The sequence below is a fragment of the Rhipicephalus sanguineus genome, chromosome 8, assembly GCF_013339695.2.
Source record: "Rhipicephalus sanguineus isolate Rsan-2018 chromosome 8, BIME_Rsan_1.4, whole genome shotgun sequence".
Classification (NCBI taxonomy): Eukaryota; Metazoa; Arthropoda; class Arachnida; order Ixodida; family Ixodidae; genus Rhipicephalus; species Rhipicephalus sanguineus.
Window position 1 is genome coordinate 84,908,315 of NC_051183.1, and position 15,308 is coordinate 84,923,622.

Genomic DNA, 15,308 nt, shown 5'->3' on the forward strand with positions numbered 1-15,308 from the left:
GTCTAGATTACGAGCGCTTATGCGGAATTTTGAGATCGACTCCCCAGCCGTGGGTGATAACTGGCGACTTCAGTGCCCACCATTACTTATGCGGAAGCACCAAGGTGAACACTAGAGGGACACATTTGCTATCCCTTGCCTCTGAATACGAACTTTGCCTCTCGGATGATGGAAGTCATACTTATCTGCGTGGACCAGCGTACAGTAGTTGCCTGGGCCTTACTTTCGTTCCACGTTCGTTCGCCAGAAGAGTTCACTGGTTTTCGAATTTGGAAGCACCGGCCACATTCCAACATATCTGAAGATTCAAGGTTTGACTAGCTCCAAATGCTCCAGAGCCATCAAGTGCACCGACTGGCCAAATTACAAGTCAATCTTGGAGGACTGTTGTGACGGCTCACGCTTCAACCTAGTGGTCGCAATGAAGAGTGCCCTACAGACTACCACGCGCTCGCTTTCGATGACTTCAACGCGCACCGATCTTGACATTGAACTCGAGAAACTTCGAGCAATTCGCCGTCATGTGGAATGAAGATATAGACGCACAAAGTCAAATTATCATTTGAGATTGGCTAGGCGCACACAGAAAAAAAATACAACGTCACATGAGCAAGATGGCTTCGCGCCGATGGGTATCTTTTTGTGAGTCCCTGGATCCACGAAAGCCTTTGTCGCTTAGATGGCGAACTGTTCGTGGTCTGCATAAAACCCTTGGTCAGCGCCACCCGTTTAAATCTGTGGCACTACATCTACAGTGTACGGAGTTGGACGTCTCAGAATCTTTCTGTAGAAGGATTGCCGGCGAGGCAAATCCCGCAGAAACGGGGATGGGGATGCCCGACTGCCCACTAGCTTCACATGAACCCCGCATGGAGTGTCCATCTTCTATGAAAGAACTGACCGCTGCGCTGGCTTTGTGTAGGCGTTCTTCGGCGCCGGGACCTGACGGCATAACCTACCGTTCTCTTTGTCACCTAGGACCTCAAGCTCGGAAGGTACTATTGCTGCTATACAACGACTCCTGGCAAACTGGTATGGTTCCACAGGAATGGAAATCAAGTCGCCTGATTCCACTCCTCAAAGCTGGCAAGTCGCCTTTGGACATTACCTCCTACCGCCCGATTGCGCTAGCTAGTTGTGTGGGAAAGGTAATGGAAATGATGATCCTGACGCATCCAGAATGGTACTTAGAATACTACGATATCTACCCAGATGCTATGGCCGGGTTTAGACGCGGTTGCTCGTCAATAGACAATGTGGTTGACTTGGTGACATACGTCCAACACCAGAAGGCCTGCAAACGATTATCTTCTGCTCTGTTTCTAGACGTTAAAGGGGCTTACGACAATGTCACCCACGAAGCCATCCTAAGCGCGTTAAAAGCAGTAGGACTTGGTGGCAAGATCTATATGTGGGTGCACAGCTACTTGCAAAAGAGATCATTTCACGTGCAGACACACTCATAGGCACTCACTCACGTTCATGCTCACACATCACGACCATTGGTACTCACTTGTGTTCATACTCACGCCCGCTCACACTCATAAGTGATCACTCACTTTCAGTAACGTCTCACACTCATTGGCGCTCACTCACGTTCATAATCACGTGCATTGACTATCATACCTACTCACTCACGTTGACACACGTATACACACTCATAGCACTTACTCACACTCTTACTCACATCTACTCGTACTCACTCACGTTCACACTCACGCCATCTCACATTCATAGGCACTCAGTCACGTTCATACTCACGCCCACTTACGCTCATAAGTACTCACGTTCACACTCAAGGGTACTCACACTTGTGAGCACTCGCTCACGTTTATACTCATACCTGCTCATACCCATTGGTACTCACCGGCCCATTTACACTGGTAAGTACTGACTCACACCTACTCAAACCGGTGCTCACGTTCATACTCACACCTACTCACGGCCGTTTGTACTCACGTTCACTCATGTCCACTCACTCCCATGGGTACTGTGGGTACTGGGCTTGCTGCGTCCCGTCCGCAGTTAAAGCAAGGAAGACGGAGGCTTCAACTCGCAACAAACAAGAACAATTTATTTAACTCTACGCTGCATACGGCGGGGTCGGTCCAGGCACACGAGACGACGAGGCGACGACCATGATCGGCGGCAGCAGCAATCGGCCAGCGCGGGTGGCGGCATCCGTCCTTCCTGGCGTCCCAAGCACGTCTCCCCTGGGCAGCGCGCAGGCTGCCCCTTTTAAGCCGCGCAGCTGGGCCACGCGCACCGCCTCTGCGCAGCACGTGGCGCTATCTCGCGATAGCCGGTGGGCGTGGTTCCCACAGTACTCACTCACATTCATACTCACACCTATTACACTCGTATGTTGCCTTCATACTCATGCCTGCTCATATTCCCTCGTCACTCACTCATACTCACAATCACGCCTTTGAAATGAGTGTACTCATGAATAAACATGCCAAGATTTCCGCTCTACTCACACTCACATGCGGCCCCTGATGTCCATAAAGAAGTACACTCCTTTCACAGATACTCGCGTTTACACGTCTAAAGTTCCCATCTTCGATCATTACCACTCACACCTACTCAACCTCACCGGGTCTCATTCACATCTCTCTGTCACACTGGACAAAAGTTTTGTATGCATTCGCACCTGATATGATCATCTCTCATATAATCTCGTTGTATACCAACGCGCAGATTTGTAAGTTTCTAATAATAGTCTCATGGACAAACCGCAAATGTTAGCACTGGTTCAAGGAAAATGTGCTATGTATATGTATTATTATTTTTTTTTAATTTGAACTTTATTCAGACAGACATTGTCTGGGATGAAGGGGCTAAAGGCAGATGCAACTGCTTGAAAAAGGACCCCCTACCCATACATTCCTCAGGGGATGTCGTGTAGGATGTCGGGACCGTTGAAAATTTGTTCGAATTAACCAAATCCCGAATTATCGAAAGTATCAAGGAAACAATAAACAAGTGTAATTCATCAATGCATTCGCATTTTCTTGATGACCACATAAATTCATGGTACATATCAGGCATAAAAGCAATGCAAATGCCGCAAATTTCTTCATTCGCAACTCCGTTCACAATGTCACCGCTGCTCAAGACAGCCGTGTCTTAACATTAAACGTGATCTGCCCCCCTCCCTTATTACGTACCGCCACCGCCACCACGCGCACGAGAAGATAACTTCTGCGCCGGAAAAATGATCGACAAATGATCGTTCGTTCATCGTAATGTCGAAACCCAATTTTATGCCAGCATGCGCCGTGCGGCTGAATCTCTTCACCTTCAACGGCTTCCACTATGTTCGAGTTGCGTGACATTGCGCGCGCATTGCCCGAAGTCAAAACGAGGCTACTGAGTTCCGCAGCGGCTGTGGACGAAAGTGTGGTCGCGAAATTAAGACACGATCATAGCGACCACGCAGTTCCGAAGGCGCGTGCGCGGCCTGCGCCCACAGTCGAAACGAGACTGCTCGGCACAGCATCCGCTGCTGAATAAACCTGGCTCGCTAATGCACAATAATAAATAGCGACTACACAGTTCTGAAGCGACGCGGCGAAAACGAAACTACTGCTTGTCGCAGCTTTGACCCGCAGTCGCCGCTGGCGCTTTGGACGCGATCATAGATATATCACCCACGCAGTTCGCGTGCGCCGAGCGAAATCGAAGACAAAGCAAGTGGGCCGCAGCCGTCGAAGTCTTTGTCGCCAACAACGCGATTATGCCTAGATCGTGGACGCCGACCACGCCTTTATGAAGGACCGCAGCCGTTTGAGTTGTTCGCAAACGCCGTTTTTCCTCCTGTGAGTCGAACTCCGAGTCGAACCTCGGATTGCTTGGTGCCTTCCGAGGCTCGTCCGAATTAACCGGGTTGCGGGAAATTTAACCGAATTAACGAGAGTTTGAAACCATTAAACAATGCATAAGCTTCCCGCGACCAGAGAACAAGTCCGAATTATCCGATCTTCCGAATTAACGAGGGGCGAATAACTACCTTTTAGCGTATAACCTTTCATTTTCGTCGACTGACCAAACAGAAAATGTATGGCGCACTTATTTGCTAACTCCACCTTCACTACTTATACCAGGGGTTTAAAACTCACGTCAGCTAACGAGCCGCAGTCAGGAAAATTTACTCCCGCAACGGCCAGGACACAATGACGAAGGTAAGGGCGGGGGGCAGGTAGGAATAGCTATGTCATGGACAATTTTCTGCCCCCTCCCCCCTCTCGCCCCTGAAAGTGCATTGCACTTGCAGGCTGCTCGACCAATATAGCATTGAATGCTTAGGTTTGTTTTGTCGGCGAACACAGTGAAAATCCAGCGCACAATCACGACGTCGAGGAAGCACACCACCACACCGCTGATCGGCCTTGTGCCACATTGTGATTTCTGTGCGCCACACTACGCCACACCAGCGGCCGCGTTAATCCTTGGATTATGCCGCTTTTGAGACATGGCGAGTTGACGCCGTAGTATGGACGTCTGCGTTACGCCATAAAACTTTGTATCTACTACATTGAATCGGTGTACTTCATATAAAATTATTCCTATTAAGGCAAAAGTCTTATACAGTGAAACCTCGGTGATACTAATCTCACGGGACCACCAAAAATATTCGTATCATCCAAAATTCGTATCAGCAGAAAGCATGAAAAATTATAATGCGACAAAAAAAAGGGGAAAAAAAGCTGGTGTACATTTTCATTTATTGTTTTTCAGGGCCGCAGCAACGTCAGGAAGAACCCTGAATGATTGTCAGTTAGGTTTTTAGGTGCCGGCAATTATACCAGCACACGTAAATATACGGCCCGTAAGAGCGTCTTTAATGAACCAGGTACGTTGTGACCCGCGACAGCAGTAGCCTCGTCCGAATTCTGGCATCCTTTTTCGCATGACAGATGAGTACTGCGGCGAGAGGGACGGAAGAAGTGTTTGACGGGATAGATCAAGGCCACAAAATTTCAGAAGCATGGTCCTATGTTATGCTTTTATGATCGCGAAGGCGTTGGGGATGTTTTTGGGAGATTTACGGCCGTGCCTGCACATGTGCGACCTCAACAGTCGCGCATGTTGACGTTGTGAGGCCTGACTCCTTTGCCAAGACCGTCCTCGCCTTTTTCAGTCCAGGTCCTCCTTTCATAGGATTTCTGGTGCACGAGGCAGGCACGTGTTCACACAGTACAGCGACAACAGCCCACGTCGATGCGGTAGAAAAATAAAGCAGGGCGCCAATGCCCCCTGTAATGCAAACACTAACGCACACGGAGGCACATTAGAGCCTCAAAGATTGGCGCACACAATCTCGGAGGCCGTGACGCGTCTCTGAAGGGGTATTCTGACCGCAAGAGAAGTATTTTTCTTACAACGTGATTCTGACGATTTGGCGGTGCCCGCGCTTGCGTTCCCGCGCTCGCACGTGCTTGGTGCATCTTCCGCGACAGCGCGGCCACAGCACCTCTTCGTACCTGGGCGGTAGGGTACATTCGTATCAAACGTCGCGGGGTAAAAATTGCTTCGCAACAACCATACTCCATTGCATTGCAGGCCAATGGGCCTTGGCCGGGACTAAAGAAAAATTCGTATCACCCCGAAATTCGTATGAGCTGTGATCGTATCACCGAGGTTTTACTGTATGCCTCATCAGTATGGACGTCTGCGTTACGCCATAAAAATGTGTATCTACTACACTGAATCGGTGTACTTCATATAAAATTATTCGTATTAAGGCGAAAGTCTTATATGCCTCATCAAGCGGGAAAAGTGACCTGCACTCTAAGCCGCAAAGGTGCGAAATGGGAGTAAGTGCTGCATTTCGTCCCCGCAACAGGTATTTAGTCCCCAGAGGGATTAACTGCAAGACGAGGGTGCCGTGTGCAAAGCGAGGTAGGAACTGGTAGACCACAGGGAGCAACGTTTACTCCCATGGAACTTTCCGGCGCAGTGGCGGCCTCGAACGTATGGTCAGCATGCGCGTATTCAAAGAGTTCGCTAAAGAAATCAACTGTTAACAGTTTATTTAAGTGTAAACGGTCTTGTCAGCTACGGCAACTGCGGCAGAAGTAATATCGTTCATACGGCATAATAATAAACAAATGTGAAAAAGCTCCCACACAAAAAAAAAATGTGCTCGCGCCCAAGCTGTATCAATGCGCGGCGTGGTATTTTCGTCGTATGCGCGGCAAGCTAGGACTCGGCGGTTTTGCGGTGTGTTGTGGATGTGTTCTCGTTTCGTGGTTGCGAATGCTGTCACTTGTGATGCACTGAATCATCTTCCCGCTGTGACAAACGTGATCCGCTACTGGAATGAAGTGCTACGCTATCGAAATGCTACGCGCCGACTGGGGCATCGCCTGAGAGGTGAGTGTAAACAAGGCTGCCATCACTCCGCGTGAATTTACGTGTGTGCAGTTGATATGTAACGGTCACCGCTTGTTTAACACTCACGTTCTGCGCGAACAAAACACGCATAATTGATGAGCTCGCGCTATACAGCGTCGCGAATGCGCCCCACCTGCTATAGAATTACAAGCATGATGGTTGGGCCATCGAAACATGGCAACCTCAGTGAAGGCGTAACATTAGCTGTAGCAAGTACAGCTGTTCAAAAATAGTTTTGTTTTCAGTGCTGCCCAAATAAACGTTGTTTATCAGAACTTTTCGCGACTTTTTTAAAAGAAAATTCACGTAAAACTCCATACAATATCTTCTATTGCAAGGTAAACAAGTCATTTGGGAAGATTGGCTGTTAAAATAGTATGTCTAGCTAAAGGCTTAGCACCGCTAACACCGGCAGTTGGCGACGGCATCGGCGATTTCGCCCATTTGTAGCGATGCTAGGAATCATTTAATTTTTCTATCTCTCAAATGAAGAGCAAGCTTTATTGATAAATAAGTGGGCCCACTAGCGTGTCGCTGTGAAAGCGTAAAACGTTAAGCTCAAGGACGGGTTTTTTGAACTTCATAACACATTCTAAACTGCTCCATTGCACTATGACAGGTTCTGTGAAAGAGCAGTTTTCTTCTAATTTTTACTCATGCAGCATTTCTAACAGACGCCTTGTGACGTAACTGCAAGTGCACGAACAGTTCTGCCGGAAATATTAATGCTTCTGCAATTACTTTTTCAGGAAATCGATGAATGAGAGCGCTGCGCCTCCTGAGAAACGTCTTCAACATCGTGCAGCTACGAACACGCTCTCAGCAGCTGTCGATAGTGCTGTTGCACTTCCTGACGTCGGCTGGACAGCATCCATTCGGATAAAACATTGCACTTTTCATTGTCTCGCCTATAACGCAGGGAAGCCATCATATCTTCTGTATTCAACAAAGTTGTTCAATTTATGTGTACACACGATGCTGCAGAATTGACACGATTCGTTGAATAAACTTGGTTGTATGTTTAGACGTTTTCGTTTTTTTGTCATTCACAGACATTTTCGCTGAACAATATAACCAACCGTGTTATCTACAGTGAGAAGCGAGCAGGCTTGGCACAGCGACGGGAGCATATATGAGAACGTTTATATATACATACATTCATCAAGCGCCCAAATTCGCTCGATACACGCGCGCAGAAAAAACCAATCCAACGCATTTTACATTTTCATGAACGTCATCACCGAATGATTGCTTGCGAAACACTGAAGGCTGAAGTCTAATATAAAGAATCTTGCTAATTTGCCTAACATGGCAGAACGTGCAGCTTCCAGACGTTACCTGTACATATATAGCCCCGGTAATAGTCAATCCGCTACGTACTGGCGTGTGGTGTAGTGGTTAGCGTACGTGCCTCCTGATTCAATGATCACGAGTTGGAGTCCTGTGTGCTTGATGTGAATTTTCTGTAGTTTACTTCTGCACTTATTTCTGTGTATTAATTGTATATGTCGTAAAATGCATGTATCAACATTCAAATTCTCGGTAATTCAACCAGAAACTGTAATAAATTGATTTTTTTACCGAGAAGGAGCAACTGTTACTCCCATCAGGGGTAACAGTTCGTCCCTCCGCAGCTACCATGCAAAAGGAGGGATAAATCAGTTACACCCTAAAAAGGGTAACTTTTAGACCCCAACATTTCGTCCCTCAAAACAACTGAGGACTAACAGTTCGTTCACTGACAGTTACTCCCTAAAGACGAATCGTTCATCCTCTAGGGAGTAATGGTTGTGGCAGTGCAGTTACCCCCCAAAAGGACGAACCACAAACCCATTTTCTTCCTTTGCGGCTTAGAGTGTGTAATGCCATGAAACGCTCCCTCCTGGTCCTTTTCCTTCGTCCATGTATAAACACAATCAGTAAACACACACACACACACACACACACACACACACACACACACACACACACACACACACACACACACACACACACACACACACACACACACACACGCACGCGCGCGCGCGCATGAAATCACGGGAAATACACCATCTTCTCATTGTGCGCTCGTGTCTACCACCGCCAAGGGACCGGCGAGGCTGCCATCGTCTGAGGCGGTAGAAGAAATGGCCATAGCCCTAGCAATACTCCATAGTGGCAACGAGGACGCACTTGTCGTGAGTGACGCCAAGACGGCAGTCCGAAACATTACCAAGGGGTGGGTCTCCGTCGAGGCGGCGCGCATGCTGAACGCCACAGTCGCGGACCTTAAGTCCGGCGCGATCACCACCAAATCTGTCAAGTGGTTACCCGCGCACGTGGGAGGCTTGGCAACGAACCCGCCGCTACGCGGACGAAAGGGCCACCGCTGTGCGAGACATCGTCGATGGCGAGGCACACAAGGTTGAAAGACATTCTTCTGCGACGATGATAACAGACCCCGAAGCCTTACAGGACTGCAAGGACATCATGGTCACGTACCACGATATCCTCAGCCACTACAGGAAAACGCCACCCCACAAGCAGTTAGAGAGGTCTCAGGCGTCTGACCTGAGACGTCTGCAAACTGACACATTCGAATATCCCCGGCATCTGAACAGGCTGTGTCCGTCGCTCCACCCGTCAACCGGCTCGCCGGGGACGTCGCACGATGTTCCCCGGACGACGGCTCCTGGAGGCCTAGCCCGGGCCAGTGATTCCTCGTTGGACTCTAAATAAATTAAAGTTCATTACCTACCTACATCATCATGCGCAAGGGTCAAAAAGTCGTCACAAACTCATAATTTATTAAGGCGAAAGCCTTGTATGTCTCACACGAAGCACGAAAGGTTGGCTCAAAAAATCTAGCGAACTCTCAAGCCCAGAACTGTGCGCTACCTTCGCCTTTGTGGCCTTCGAGTGAAAAAGAAAAAGCAAAGCGGCGCTTGTGCGATATAAATTGCATGGTAAAGTAGTCGCACCCGATGGCTTTGGTATTCAAGCCGTCTTAGGAGAATGCATAAGGGACAATGTGAATCTTTTTCCTGGTTTCTCGGATATTCACGGTCCCTCGGTACCTTCAAAGCCATCGTGCTGAGGTAGCCAAAACTTCTTTATCATATTGTCGCGACGTCTAGACAGAGGCCGTAACGCACAGAATGATCGCGTTTTTTTTTCTACAATTTTTGCTTTTAAGTACATGTGAGAAGTCTGGGATGCGTGAGAAAGTATTATGAAAGAAGTAAACTAACGGACCAGCCCGACCTCTACGGACTACGAACTGGCACAGGTACAGGTTGTCCTGTAATGTCATTTCCGGCTTTTAGTTTTCGCACTTTGGGGAGTATCAACGTGAAATGTTTTCGCTATAGCCAAAGTAAAATGTAGTGATTAGTGATGCCGAACATTGCGCTCAATCTGAAGAGAAAAAAGTAAAGTTAACCGGCATGAGATAGGCCAAGATAGATACAGTCAGGATCAAAACAAATTTAAGATTTTCCCTGACAAATCACACGATGTTTTAGAACAAGAAGAAAATATGGACGTGGAATCATGAACAATACCTTAACCACACTGATTTACGAAACAGCAATTTGAAGGTAAATCACGAAGGCAAGCATTAAGTAAACTCTGCAAAACTACAGAAAATAATAAAGAAACGACAACGCGTCAGTATTACCAACTCCAGTGATCAAGTAGAATTAGTAGACTAGAAACTGAAACACCACTTTGTTAGTTGGCGAAATCATTTTACTGTTGCTGAGCGCTCACTCATTTTCTCTGATAATAATATCTGGCGTTAACGCGCCAAAACCACAATATGACTATGAGGCACGCCGCAGTGCAGGGCTCCGGAAATTTTGACCAGCTGGTGTTCTTTAACGTGCACTGACACCGCACAGTACACGGGCCTCTACCACCACGCCTCCATCGAAATGCGACCGCCGCGGCTGGGGTCGAACCCACGACCTTCGGGTCAATAGCCGAGCACCGTAACCGCTACACAACCGCGGCGGACTCTTATTTTCTCTAGTATTAGCAAAAAGGTTGGTCGTGGTGATGTTGCACATGTCACTGGTCCCAGAAAAAATTAGTAGTCGAAAGAGTGCTACACTCGAAGAAAAAAAAACGCCAGGCCTGCGCTAAAACCGCAGAACAGTCACAGCGAAAGCTGGAAGAGCGGCGTTTCTAGAGCCCGTTAAGCTCTCTTGGGGCTACAATACAGGTACACTAGAAAGGTACCCACTACGCCATAAATCACAATTTTTGTGAAGTTTGGAGGCTCCTACTAAGCCATTATTCGTCATTCTGCGGAGAAGCGAGGCACCAGCTACACGTCTGTAAGGCATTATGTGCACTTTGTTCACGCGACGACTGATGACGATGAAGAATTAGGGCTCAGCCCTTTGTAATGGGTTGGAATCTTTAAAGGGCCCACCAGTTATGTAATTTGCATTGGGTGACGCCCGGTCGCTATTTCCCTCTCCCGTCATGCTGTATAACATACGTTGACGTGGGAAAGAGACGGGGGGGGGGAGCGAAGAACTTTACTGAGACCCCGAGGAAATGGATCATACGCTTATGGGCTTCCTTGGCAACCAATACAAGTGCCCTTGCGAGGAACCCACTACGCTATAAATCATTGTAATTTTACTGAGACCCAGATGAAGTGTATCATGCGCTTATGGGCTTCCTTGGCAACCAATCCAAGTGCACTTGCGAGGAACCCACTACGCTATAGATAATTGTAATTTTTGACAAGTAGGCCAGCAGGCACTCTGCCATTTTTTGTCCTTCTACGGAGAGCGTTGGTACCTGCTAAACCCATGTAAGGCATTATGCGCACTTTGTTGATGCTGTGCCTGATGATGAAGAATTACGGCAGGGTCCTTTGTAATGGGTTGGAAGCATTCAACAACCTGCTCGTTGCGCAATTCGCATTGTGTGACGCCTGGTTACAGAATTCGCGTTGTGCTACGCTTGGTGCTTATTTTACCCTTCTACCACGCTATATTGCATATGCTAATGTGGTTCCTTCTCGACATGAAGCCTGTATAAGACCTTTAAGCAAAGCAGTTTCAAGCACCGGTATGGCTCAGAGGTTGAATACTGGACTCCCACGCAGAGGACCCAGGTTCGAACCTCGTTCCATCCTGGAATTTTTTTCTTATTTAGTTTTTTTTCTTATTTCGAGCGATACTGGTTACGGACACCGGCGGCGGCGGCGGCGGCCGACAACTACGGCGCCAAAAACGGCCGGTGAAATGATCTCATAACAGCTTTCGCTGTAAAAAAGTCAAAAGGGGGTCACGGCAACCGAGTGTCTTCGGTAATTGATTTGACCCCTTTTGGAAGGTACAATGAGAAAATGATATTTAACTTTTCGCGCTAGCCGATCGAAACGCGCTGCAAGTTGTCGCAGCGCGTTTCGATCGGCTAGCTCGTCGAAGACGCCGCCATATGCATATCGCAATGCCCATTGACTGTCGCGCCGCCAAGCGGAATTCAGGAGCGTCCTCTCGAGGAGGGTTAGTAGACGACAAAATGGCAGCACTACGCAGTCGCTCCCTTGTTCGGCTGTGCTAGCCTCAGTGTTAACGCGTTGGCAAGAAAGGAACACTGCGACTTTTCATGTTCCCTGCATCAGTGAAAAAACCGGGCCCTCCGTGACACGAGAAATCTGATTCGTTCTTGCGAGACGCGAGGTTTTCGTGAAAAAAACGTGGCGACTCGCGCTTTAAATGCTAGCCAACAGCGTATATACACATACTATCAGCTTCGCGAGGCTTTCTGTAGCCACGGAGGTTAATTAAATGTTATCATCTGACATATTCTGTTGAAGCCAGGGGCGTAGCCAGGGGGGGGGGTTGCCCCCCCCCCCCAAATTTTTCAGTTTTGCGTGCGTATATATTCACGCGCACATACAAACGCACGCACGAACATACATAAAGTATGGTGGAACCCCCCCCCCCTGAAAAATATTTCTGGCTACGCGCCTGGTTGAAGCTCACCCTGTTTTACTTGCATATAGCATTGGTCAGTGTTTCTTTGTAGTGCATGAGTCCCATAACACTGTACGTGGGAGGCCGCGCGGGCTCGCGATGTGCTCTTGTATAACTGAGCGATCTCAAGTTGGCGGTACATTAAAATAGGGCATCTATCCTTTCTCAGCGAAGCGCTGTTACGAATCGTGCGAGCGACGTTTCAGTCATTCGAGAACGCGTCTGCTCGACGCCTTTCGTGGAGCGAACGCTTTCCACGCCGTCCGTCGCCAGTGTGTTGGTTTAATCAGTGGAGTGACATACCCATAGGGCCAATGGGGACGTTTTTCCGCTTCCGGCGACGGTGGCGGTTCCTGGGATGGGCGGTAATTGACTGGATTTTGGATTTCTGCTGGAGGCGAGCCAATCCGAAAGGAAAAAAATCCAATATGGCCGCGCCCGTTTGCGGCCGCTTCCTCGCTCGTGGTGCCGCCGGCCCCGCGGCCGCGACGTCGGTTCGAGCGTTTTGCGCACTAATTGCTACTGCACTGTCTTCTCTCTTTATTGACGATATACGTACGTAATGTGTGTAGTTGTTTTTCTGCTTCGTTGTAGCCTCTGTGGTAGCATGGCGAATGGTGGCGAGCGGCGCTTTCGCAGCTGCATAGCAGACGCTTTCGGCGCTCGCTCGAGAAGCAAAAAACGCATATAACTTTCTTCACATGACATTTTATTGAAGGAAACGTAAATTGCTGCACATTTAGGCAATATTTGGGCTATAATATCGGTAATAATAACAAAAGAAAACGAAGAAGATTCGAAATACTGCTGTGGTAAAACCTGAATACAGGAATGCGTACATCGAGCACGCGTACAACATAAATAGGAAACGAAAACGCGTAATACAATCACATAAGCAGGGTAGCATATAAAGAAGTGCTACATCAGCGTAAATAAGTGTACACATACTAGTTGTATAGATTATGACTAACAGCATGAAGCGAAACAATCCCGCGCATTGAAATATATCATAACAAAACAAGTTGTTCGAATGGTTGGTTCATACTGTGCAAAAGATAATGACGCAACGCAAGCCGAAGAAAACAAGGGGTATAGGAAAAACACCCTTTCCTGTACTTTTTTTTATTGCCCTGCGTTGTGTCATTGCCTTTTGCACATACACACACACACACATACTTTTGCATATATGTACACAGAAAGTGCACCTAACAGTCATAGCCTTTGGCTCATGTAGACGAACCCAATGAGACGTGGTTCACAATTTGTGTACTCTAGTGACCAGCAGAAATAAAGAAGCCATTTTCCTAATTTCACAACCACTGAGCCCTGATGACCTAATTTGATTCCATGCTAATTAATCCATAAATACGTGCACCACTGGCTCGATTTTTCGTTTTTGTTCTTCTGAGGTCCTAACTATTAGGAAAACACGCACAAAAAATGTCTCCGCACAAAATAAAAAATCCAGGGCTGAAAGGGCTAATGATTGATTTTATTGCATCCATGGCACCTGGAATGATACCAGGTGTCATTGGGATGTCTGCCAGCCAGCACCTGAGTGTCCGCACATGTGGCAAGTGAAGCATTTCTCTGAGGAAGCGTGAATTGAGAGTGAATTGTTTCATCCATTTGGACCAATGTTTTTTTTTTTTATTTTGTGATTATACCAAGCCTGATTCGTGCTTTAAGCAGTTCAAAAAAGGTCCTTTGACAAATCCGGTTCAAGCTTGTTTAAAACATCCTGCTGCGTTACTCGCCTCGCCTCGTCCCTTTTTTTCATCTGACCGACTGCCTTGCGGTACCTTTCACTTCGTGAGTGAAGTGTTAGCAGCTTCTTTTTGGTGCGAAGGGTGTGCACAGAGCTGCGTTTTCTTCGCCCACTTATTTGGCGTTTCTTGCATCTGCTCTGCGCTGCTGCCCTCCTTGGAAAATTGGAGGCCGCTCGGACCAGGCTCAGCTGAAAAAGAAAGACATGGAAGAATGCGAAGGTATAGGCTTTCATCAGTCTTGTAGAGAAAAAAAAAATCACGATTAAGCTATCAGGGCGCAATCACAGGGCTACTAATATACGGACCACTATGTGCTGCCATGCCATTTTTCATTGGAAGCAATGTGTATTCTGCGACTGAGACAGGAATCATAATTGATTATACATTCCAAGCATTTTATCTTCAAAGAATCATCCATGATTAAGGAAATATCACAAAGCATTGCAAAAATGAACATTTCATGAAATGCTGAACAGAGGCAATGAGATTTACAAAGTGGAGGATTTTGAATTATTCATCTCATAAATAGCTATCTGGGCTGCATAAGCCACATTTACATGAATGCACACCTTGATTGTGCATCATATTTCGCTGGCCTATCTCGCAGAGCTACTCTCATCACAACAAATCGGACAGCACAATTTTCAGTGTGAACCATGTAGGTCAAATTGCACCCACCTTATATTTGAAATCTAAATAATTGCGTGAACTAAATCACGGGTTGCAGGCCCTGAACTATATGTATGGTTTGTCACATTATAGGTTGTGACAATATTACACAGGCTTAGGTGTCCATATCTACGAGGAAAACATCAAGACTACTGGTCCATACTTCATTATGCAGATGCAGGATGTGTACTTTGCAATAATTCTCTCTCTCACTTTTTGCACTTACCATCACTTGGTGAAACCTGTGACGGTGGTGTGGGCCTTCTTGTGGGTGTGCTTGGCGAAGCGGCTGTTGAAAAAGAAATAAATATGCTATAAAGGCTGGCAAGCAGGTATTTTATTACCCTCACTTTGCATTGCACGTGTGAATACTGAGCAACAGACTTATGGAGCAATTTTCACATGTGCCTGAGGAAAACTACTCACTGTTTTCATCTCTGTGGAATGAGCTCAACAAAGAAAGCACTGAGTCTATGCATTGATCTAG